The following is a 10269-nucleotide window of genomic DNA, read 5'->3' on the forward strand; positions in this document are numbered from 1 at the left end:
AATTTGTGGATCTCACAGATCATGATAATTTATAAAACCCTGAGGAAAGGGGAGGTTATTGTCACTTTACCCTCTTGCAGAACTCCACAGAAAGATGTCCTATTCTTAGTTATATCAGAAACAAGGAAACCTGGAGCTACAATGTTTTCCGTCCTCGTCTGAAGTGCTATGAGTGCAAGGCTCCAGCAGCATTCCGATCTTCCACAAAGAACGACAGCTTCTCCATCAGATCTGTCTCTATTTCAGAGTTTTAGTAGCTGGTTCTTCAATGGGGAATATGGGCTGCTGCTTGGGTATGTTTACCCAGTCTGTTCCAATAGGTAATGTCAAAGCAGGAGGTATTAGAAAATTGTTTTAAAGGGCAGAAGGAGGCCAGAATTAACATACGCACACCTGGTGACTGAACCTGTTTAAATTCCAAGATGTAGACAGTTGTTAAACTGGACTAAACTAGTGATGACAGCTGGTCACACCTCTGGAATCTTCTAACATACTTGATGCGTGAGGACCTGATTGTTTTTTAGTGGCTGGTGAGAGTGGGAGATGGGGCAATATCAGTGCTAGGTCAGTAAAGGCAAAGCCTTGGGCTCCAGCAGGATGACCCCATAATAGTGCGGGGTCCAGAAACAGGAAGATCAGAAACAGGAGCAGCAGAAATTACCTGAACTGTAAGAGAGTTTGTGGGCTTCTACAGAGCTCCAGGGAATTGACAGTCTTCAATTTATACCAAATGGCCCTGTATACTATTACTAAACATTAGTGTCACATTGTCACAGGGTACCACCTGTAGAACATTTACAGCCTAGCTTGAGATGTGTTACCAAGATTATTTTTCCTTTTCTTTTAAAATGAGGTGGCAATAAATGTTACTTTTTCCCATGAAGAACAAATGCACCAACAGCCATATTTCCTCCTATACTAGCTGCCTTTTTTATTTTTTTACCAATTATATGTTAATGAACTTATTTTGCACCAGAATCATTTGTTTTCTAGACATCACCCATTTTTCAGAAGAGACAGTGAACTAAATCCCATCTCACTTTATGTGCCTAAGCAGCAGTAGATGTGTAATTGCAATTTTTGGCACTTATGCACAGTTAGAGAAATAGAATCACCCTGCCTGTGTACCTGATGGAAATAAAATGGAAGAAGAGTGTCTTCCCATGTTTTAGCCCAATAGCCTAATGGCTAGGTAATTGTGCAGGGAGTAGAAACTCATGTTCTAGGCCACCCTTCATTTAGGGTGGGTTTGAACCTACATTTCATAGCAATGTGTTCTAACCACCAGCTTTCCTCTTGAAGCTGGCCCACTATACCTTTCATTTCATATTCATTTGATAAGATGCATATATATGTGTGTGTGTGTGTGTGTGTGTGTGTGTGTGTGTGTGTGCGCGCAAGTAAGTCATGCAACTGTCTTATACTCTTCTCCTTGGCCCCACATCTTCCCCATGCTTAGCTGTCTAGGGAGCCAGCTGCAAAAGGAGGGTGGGAAAGAAGCCTGTATAATGCCTCACCTGTGACTTGATGGCTAGACCACTGGGCTTGCTAGAAGCAAGAGACACAAGTTCAAACTATCTCTGAGCTAAGGAAATGAAGGACTGGGGCTTCCTGCTCCCTGAACAAGTGCCCTAATCACTAGGCTATTGGGATAAAAAGTGGCCTGTCAAATGTCTCTGAGTTTTGGACAGAAGACTTATTTTCATCTTTTCAAGTACTCTGCTGGCATGATGTTTTCTAAAGCAAAAACTATGCTATGGATTGTTTTCCTAATTTTAGAGCTGTTTGATTATTTTAATCTAACACTACGTATTTCTGCTCTGGCACGTATCAAGAGCCATATGCTGAGTTCTCTGTTTCTGCTTTTCAGGGCTTAGGTACCTTTTTCACTTCAGCTGCCCCATTTATGTCATTTATGCTGTTTTCTATAATGTTTTGTCTTATGTAGCTCTTAAGCCTTACCTGACTGAGTTAATTGATTTCTGATTCCTGTATCTTGTTGCACATCATGCAAACACATGTTGAAGAGCTATGTTGGATTACAGATGAGCTAGATTAATTGATTGTGCTGTGATACATCATCACCACCACTTGTCCTGGTACTTTCTATGAATGCATTAAAATTAGATATTAAACACTTTAAATCCAAACAGCATTTTGCACAACAGAAATATTTTGAGAAATGGAAGCTACACGTGGTAACATAGCATGATGCTTCTGTTGTAACAAAGTGTCTTATTTGTTTAGTCCCATTACTACAGATAGGCACTTCCATGCAATCCTTTTTTGAGAATGCTAATCTTTTAAACTAGGTGGAAAAAATCAATGAGTAATCATTTTAGTCCCTTGTATGGACATTTGCAATAATATCTTCCATTATTTATTGAATACACTTCAGACACAGAGAGCAAACTGTATATTTGAGACAGCTTTCCAGTTACTCTGCCTGTCTTTGACTTCCTTAGCTCCAGGGACTTTGGAGTAGCTTTAATAAGGTTTCTACATCTGACATAGTAGACATGATACATTGCTTGAGGGTGACAACATGTGCTGGATCCAATACCTATGTTGCTGCTAAGGGAGCATTTAAATCTCACGACACCAATTATTCAAAGGATAGTGAATCTCTCCTTGGATTATCATATCAGCCTGTTTAATCTTATGCTGGATTTAATAACTCCTTTGCTGAAGAAATCTTCCTCAACTGCAAAGGATATAAAGGACTGATTCTTCTGTGCCTGACCAGTTGTGTAGCAATTTATAGCATTCAAAGGAGTTCTAAGGGCATAGCCCAGGTACCGAAATCAAAACAGTAGTATTTTGCAGGGGTTGTAAGCAAATGTATACAACCATCTAAGAAAGGAGTAAGGAAGTGAAATGTGTGAGGGGGAAAGACCGTATGAGAGGAAGACGACAGCTTGTAAAAGTGAAAAAAATCAGATGATTCTGTATGATGTGAACTTACCAAGAAACCTGGTGTCCGAACAACATTTTCATCAATCTCTACTCTTATGCTTGTGAAAAGGCCAAACGGTTAATCTCCCTTTCTCTGCATCCACCAGCATCTTCAGTACAAAGAAGTGGTAGCTTCTGTTTGGAATCTCACCTGGACAAATGAAGACAAAAGAAACTGTAACAGATATGCTTCATTGAATATTCTCATTTATATGTGAATATTGCATTTTGCACAGAAAATTTGCAAGCAACAGCAGATTACTTTTTTTTTTTAAATCTGTCCACATTTGATCAAAACAAAATTAGCCTCATTCACTTTGAGCAAAATTCTTCCACTATTGCACAATCATCTGCTCGGGTCGTGGCCTAAGCATTCTATTTCCACTCAGACGGCCCTGGCTTTATTTGCATAATAGACATTTTTGCTGCACAAATTTCACTCCTTTCAGAGTGCTATGAGTGTATTTTTAGTCAGTATATTACAAATGTAAATTTAGTCCAAGTGAATTATACATCAGTTTCATGGGTTGAATCTCCTAGGCAGTGGAAAAAAGTGTTTTCTCAAGATGAAATTTCAGAAGATTTTTTTTTTTAAAAGGTGGCATAATTTCTTATTTATTTATTTTTCTGCATATTTCAGTTACCCTCTGTAGTCTCACAGAGAAAACACAAAGAATAATTATTCTACGATCTGTACAACAAGACATTTAAAGAGAAGCCAAAGGAGTGAACAAGCATCTACAAAGAAAAGTAAACTTACAATATCACGTCTGGCATTTTAGATAAAGCATCACTCTCGAATACAATTACCATTTAGTAGTTAACGCATCTTCAGTGATATAGGAGATAATTTAGTGTTCTACTTTTCAAACTATGATGTGAAACTTTTGGTAATAAAGGACAGTTTGAAGGAATGGATGATCATAAAATGGAAAATGTAATACATCTAGATGGCAGAATGGAGACAGCAAGGCATATGAAACATTAAATGGGACTACTATCACTGTAATATTTTAGAAAGTGGCAAGATTCCTGGTCCAAATGTCCTAATACAGTTGAATAATAAGGCAGGGCTAGAGATCCCAAGTAAAAGGACTTATGCATTGGAAAATGATATTATTAATAAGTGTCTGATACAATACAAGACAGGCTCAAACAATAGAATTGGGTGCAACAAATATGCTTTGACAAATCCATGTAGCTTAAGATATTTAAATTATCCGAAAAACCAATAACATTCTCTAAGCAAGTATCTAGAAGTGGCATTTTGTATCATTACAACATCTTCACATTTGTCAAGTTGCACACAAATCTCTTTGACAGTAATAAACGTTTGTTTATGACAGATGTTCATTTGACGCTGATCAGTTTAACGAACAGAAAACTGCAGTGAACAATACCAAAGCCATCTACTGGGTAAATAATCCACTAAATTGATGTGTGTGGAATCTTGAGGGATTAACGGCTTTAGCTAATCCTCCTAGAGTGAAAAGACAATAACACAACTTGACATTTATTGTCTCTAAATATGAACATTCCCTAAATTAAACCATTGCTTTTCCTACTGTAACTAGTACTAGCCAGGAAGCAGGGCATAACAGAGAGGGGCAGGGAGAAATTTAGTAGCTTCTGTGTGGCAGCAAAGCCACTTCTCTGCCTGTCATGCCCATTTATACCAGAAGCAGTCAGTGTGGTAGAGGCGATCTTTTATTAGAGCAACTAGACAGTTACAAAAAAAAATTCTTTATCTGCAAGCTTTTGGGGTCACGTGCCATTCCTCAGGCAAAGGAGAATACAAAGATAATAAAACTTCTCCCAGGCAGAAATGAAAATTCATATTGTACAAGAGAGCTGGATGGAGGTGTAAGTTCTCCGGGCTGGAAAAGTTCATTTTATGCAAATTAGGCTCATTTGTCTAACCAAGGCAGTTGTTAAATATGTTCCCGGTCTATGTATCTTCACAATGAGATCTGTAAAGCTCTGGTGTAATCTAAAGGCATGACAGCAAGTTAGGATGCCACCACCCGGATACTCAAATTGGGGTGCTGAGCTTTCTAGTTGGCAGAGTCTGGGGCTGCTGCACAGACACCCTATTCAGTTTTAGTCTAAGAGAAAGAGAGACCCTGATGAATTCCACGCAGGCTCACATCCAGCCTGCCTCGCTGGAGACAAGGTTGTCATGACATGGACCACCTGAGGGGAAGGAACAAAAAAGGAGGGGAAAAATGAGAAGACACAAGCCCCAGAAGAGAAAGGTGTAGTCCAGTGGTGTGAGTCAATGTGCTGGGATCCAAGAAAGAGCAGCAATATTGCTTATAGTGGCTGTGTTCTTTGAGATATGTGGGTTTCACAGGCCCTACTATAGAGTGTACATGCCCCTCACATGCACAAGATACAAATCTTTTTGAATAGCAGTGTCTCCCATGGCTGCTCCTCACAACCGTCATAGCCAAAAGTAGAAGAAGCATGAACATTAGCCTCAATCTCTACTCAGTTCCCTCACAAGTAAGAATCTCAGGCAGACAGGTATGCATCAGTGGGAGAGGAGGGTGTGCCATAGGTCCCGAGGAACCACAGCTTGCATTGCCACTGCTGAGTGATCATCCACACAGATTTCTACTTCTGGTGGCTAACACAGCAACTATGATGTACTAGTGTGGTGGATCTAGGGTTTTGAAAAGCGGGATGCACATGGTGTAGTGCATCATCCCATAACACAATGCATATTTTTCTCCAATTAAAAGAAACTAGAAGCTTCACTAATATGCTAGGGGTTTAGGTCTATATTATTCAGTCTAAGATCCAAGCAAAACAAACGTAACTGCGCTTGAAGGGCCTGACTGTCAGCTCCAGGGTGAGGCAGGCATCTAGTGCCAGGGTGGGGGGTGCAGCTGTTACGCCACAACCTGGCCATGGACAGGACTGTTCACTGCACCCCCACATGGGAGTCTCCCAGACACCCTCCCATGGCCCCAAAGTGCCCCTCATTGCCCTTTTATGCATTGCTCCTGCCACCTCTGATGCCCCCTGGCTCCACTGTGTCCCCCAGTATCCCAAATATCTCCTGTACTAAGCCTCATTCCACCATGCCCAAAGCCTCCTCGATGCCAGCATGCCATTTTGCCCCACCAAGTTCTACCATACCATCACAGCTTAAAAGAAACATTAGTGCCAATGTTTTTCAGTTTCAGGGCAATGCAAGCGGACCCTAATGCATGAGGAGGAGGCCTGAGGAGGAGCTTTAAGTCTCTTACTTGGGCTTGATGAAGGTGTTTTAAGCCTAGAAATCAGCCATGATCATGCAAGGCACCAGTGTTGCCACTCTCAGACAGTCTTGCACCTACAGCTAAATTTGTGTGGATGCAAAAAATTTAGGAGTTTTACATTTCATTACTGTTCTGAGAGTTTACTCTCCAGTGAGTTCTCAGGCTGTTTTCTTCCAATACATACGTTTATTTAGTGGGTTTTATCTTCCTTCAATACATACATGCAAATTCCTCAACTTCACATATGAAAATTCCTTCATGATTAACAGGAATGATTTGTATTCATTTAAGACAGAACAGACCTGCGTATCTTCTTTTTGAATAAGGTAGAGTAGATATGTACCTTATAGACTAAGATACATGTAAAGAGCACAAGCTTTTGTGAACTCTTCTCGCTGCACAGCAGACATCATAACTCAGTAGTATTAGCGGAGTCTATAGCCAGTGGGCTGGTCTCAGAAGAGCACTTTTAAATTTTCATCCACCCTATGAATATGCTGTTATGATAATCCCTCTGTAAGATAGTATCACTATGTTGCTACAATTTACAAGGAGAAAATCCTAAGGATAATAAAAGGTACAATTGTCCAATTTCCTTCTAATCCCTTTATTTCCCTATTGTCTACCCACTTGCCAGAACAACCTGATGTAGATGAACAGGTTTTAGCATGCTGATTTCATCAGTATTATAGACACTATTACTAAGATGATTAAAAAATTGACTTATGAGTAAATTAAAAGCAATTTGTAGTTAGGAAAAATGGTATATGGTTTCTAAACAATCACATAAGAGACACTGAGAATGACCAAACAGTATTTTCAATTGTTCTTACAACTGTTAACACTGGCTAGGCCTCACTGGATAGATATGCTAAAAATAACTAAAATGAGAGATAACCCTCTAGTTACTTCTATAAAATGTTATACTCAGGATTCAAGGAAAGTAACTTTGAATGTACTAGTCTGGAAATGTTACATTTTGTGTTTGTTTTGTCACATTGGTGCCCAAACTTTGGCCAGTACCTGATCTGTCCACTGTCCACTGTCCAGTTTTTGCTGGTGGGCCTGCTCCAGTGTGTGGGGCGAACGGGCATAGGCAGAACCTAATCCAGGCATGGAGAGGACAGGAGACAACCCAGCTCCAATCCAGGCACACGGGGGAGGGGAGGGGGAGGCATGGCTGCACCTCGATTTGGCAGCACAGGGAGGAGGGGGTGTGACCTGTCACCAATACAGCTGTGAAGGGGGAAGGACTCACACTGGGGGATACGTCTCGGCTATGTGGGAGGAAGGCGGCATAGACCGGCCCCAACCCAGTCATACAGGGCTTGGAAATATGGTAGCAGGGAAGGGTGACAGTATTAATTGCCACTAATCCCGCATAGTTAAATTTCCTGACCTTTGCAGGCTGGATGCCATGGCTCTGTGGACGAGATATGACTCAGGGGCTGGGAGTTGAGCACCCCTGCTATAGTATAGTACAGAGTAGAATAAGCAATGCACAGAGATACTGTGTGGGTGTGTCTACACGTGAACCTTAACATGGCTCGCTGGCAGCCTGCCCTGGTCAGCACCCTGGACAGCCCCTGGGAGCCTGTGGCAGCGGTCAGGCAGTGCCAATCAAAGGGTTGCAAGCCTCCAGTCCCCACAAAAGCGGTCAGTCTAGCCCCAGACCAGCCCTGGCTCTGACCCCAGACAACAGTGGCTGGAGCCAAGCCAGTGGGGCCCCATGCTGCCATCAGGTGCCACCACGATGAAGAAGCGATAGGTGCTGTTCTGCAAGCACCGGGAGCTCGTCTCTCTCCTTGGCCTCCCTGATCCAAGGCTGAGCCCCCGACTAGGGTCAGCAGATGCAGTCCCAGCCTGCCTGCTGTTTTGGAAGGGAGCACCAGTGCAGGCTTCTAAGGGCACCTGAATCCCAGACGGGCAGCGAAGCATCCCGCCCCCGCAGGACTGCATTGCCCGGCCAGCAAACCCACCCCAAGGGAGAGCCATGGGGGAGCTACTAGCAAAGGCCCTACCCACGCTATGCTGCCTCCTTCTCCCTGCAGGGAGTTGCAGGGGGGCCTTTTCCCTATGCTTTGACAGGAGCCCTCGTGCCTTCTGTCCCCTCTGCTGACTTACCGCATGCTGGCAGGGACCGCTGCTGCCGGAACTGCCGCTCCTGTACCTGCACTTGCAGAACAGCACCCACCACTTTTTTGTCTTAGTGGCACCCAGTGGCAGCACGGGGCCCCACAGGCTTGGGTCTGGCCTGCTCATTCACATAGCATTAAGGCACCTTACGACATCTACATGTGGGTTAAGGCACCTTAACTAATCACACCTAAATTTGATACTTGCTTTATGCAGGTATTAACTTTAGGCACAATTAGCCTAAATTCACCATTTTTAAGGTGCATTCAGGAAACACTCATGTAGATCCGTGCTCTTAATGTGCCTTAAAATGGCTAATTTACCTTAAACCATCACATGTAGATGCACCCAGTATGCTTCAAAAATCTTTCTGTCTCTCATACAAAGATTTAAAATATTCTGTCAGTTCCAGGGAAATTCCTTATTCTATAGGTAGAGAATATGACCCCAGTCCAGGGGTGGGCAATTATTTTGGGCAGAGGGCCACTTACTAAGTTTTGGCAAGCCATCGAGGGCCACATGATAGGTAGCCAGGAGCAGATAAATATTAATTTTCTAAATTTTTAGGGGCCCCGCAGGCCGGATAAAATGGCCTGGTGGGCCGCATCCGGCCTCTGGTCCGCATTTTGCCCAACCCTGCCCCAGTCCATGACAGGTTTGAGGTTAATGAGCTTACTTGTGTGTATAAAGGGTTATAAATACGTATAAGGATATGTATGCTGGTTCTTGATGACTGCCACAGCAAGCAGATTTTTTTAACTAGTGGAATTTTTTTAAAGCATCCTTTGTGTCCAAGTGACAAACACATGACAAATACCTGAGTCAACCTTTGGCTGCAGCAGCTTCTGCTGGCAGGTTAAAAAAAAAGGTGGCTCAGAGCGCAGGGTAGGAGTCCCTTGCTAAACCCTGAGAACTATGCACTAGTAGTTTCTTTCACCTTTTCCTCTCCATATCTTTATTTTATAGTAGGCAGCTTCACCTTCAGAAGCAGTAGTCCTGCTATTTGAGTGAAAGGAGAACAACCAGTCATTGTCACTAATGGTAACATTCCTGTTTCCAAATCACCACCTTTTGTTGTGTTGAGTTATTAATGTTCAGTCTGACCTGCACATTATGAATTTACTGGAAAATAGAATGAGTGTCTTTCAGCAGCCTGGCAGTTCCTGCACTAGCAGCAGACCTTCCTCATTGTCCAAGCGTATTTAACAGCTGTGCCAAATTACTTTTATAGCACCTGTATGGTAAAAATAAAGTCCTCAGTGTTTATTATAAAGCCTATTGAGATAGTCTGCTTTATTTGGGGGGCAGGGGAATCCTCAACAATTGGATTTCCTTTCAGTTAAAATTTATTATCATTGCAAAGCCTGAATTATCCACTAAAAACACAAAGGGAAAATCTCCAATTGTGAAATTACAAATTCCTGCTGTTTCTCAGAGCCAACAACCACCATTTGCAAACTATGTCACTGCCAGATTGGGTGGCTCATTCTTCTGCAGCATTTGACATTTTGGGCAGCTGAGGTTAACAGAAGCATTAGATTTATAGAATCTGGCAGATGTGAAATAGAACTTCCACTCCGTTTCGTACTGGGAATTTGCAGGAGATTGGTGTATATTTTTACACCATACCATTCTGTGTTGCTATTGCTTAGTCTCCGTTCCTCATGTTCTTGTCTCACCAGAAGAATAAGACAGGTTTTCTTTTCCAGTTAATACAGAGTAAACAATGTTCCTTCACAAATCTGCAGTCCTCCTTTCCCAGTTTATTTAACCAGAAAAAAAAATATCTGGTAAAAACAGGATGGAGTTACTGCATCTTTGGTGCAGAACTTTCCTCATTAAATTATCACCAGGTATTGCACTTAAAAAAGTGTCCAGAAACAATCCCCCAGAACAAAGTCACCCAAGATAA

Source organism: Gavialis gangeticus, unplaced genomic scaffold, assembly GCF_001723915.1.
Source record: "Gavialis gangeticus isolate Ggan-Ray unplaced genomic scaffold, GavGan_comp1, whole genome shotgun sequence".
NCBI classification, from domain to species: Eukaryota; Metazoa; Chordata; order Crocodylia; family Gavialidae; genus Gavialis; species Gavialis gangeticus.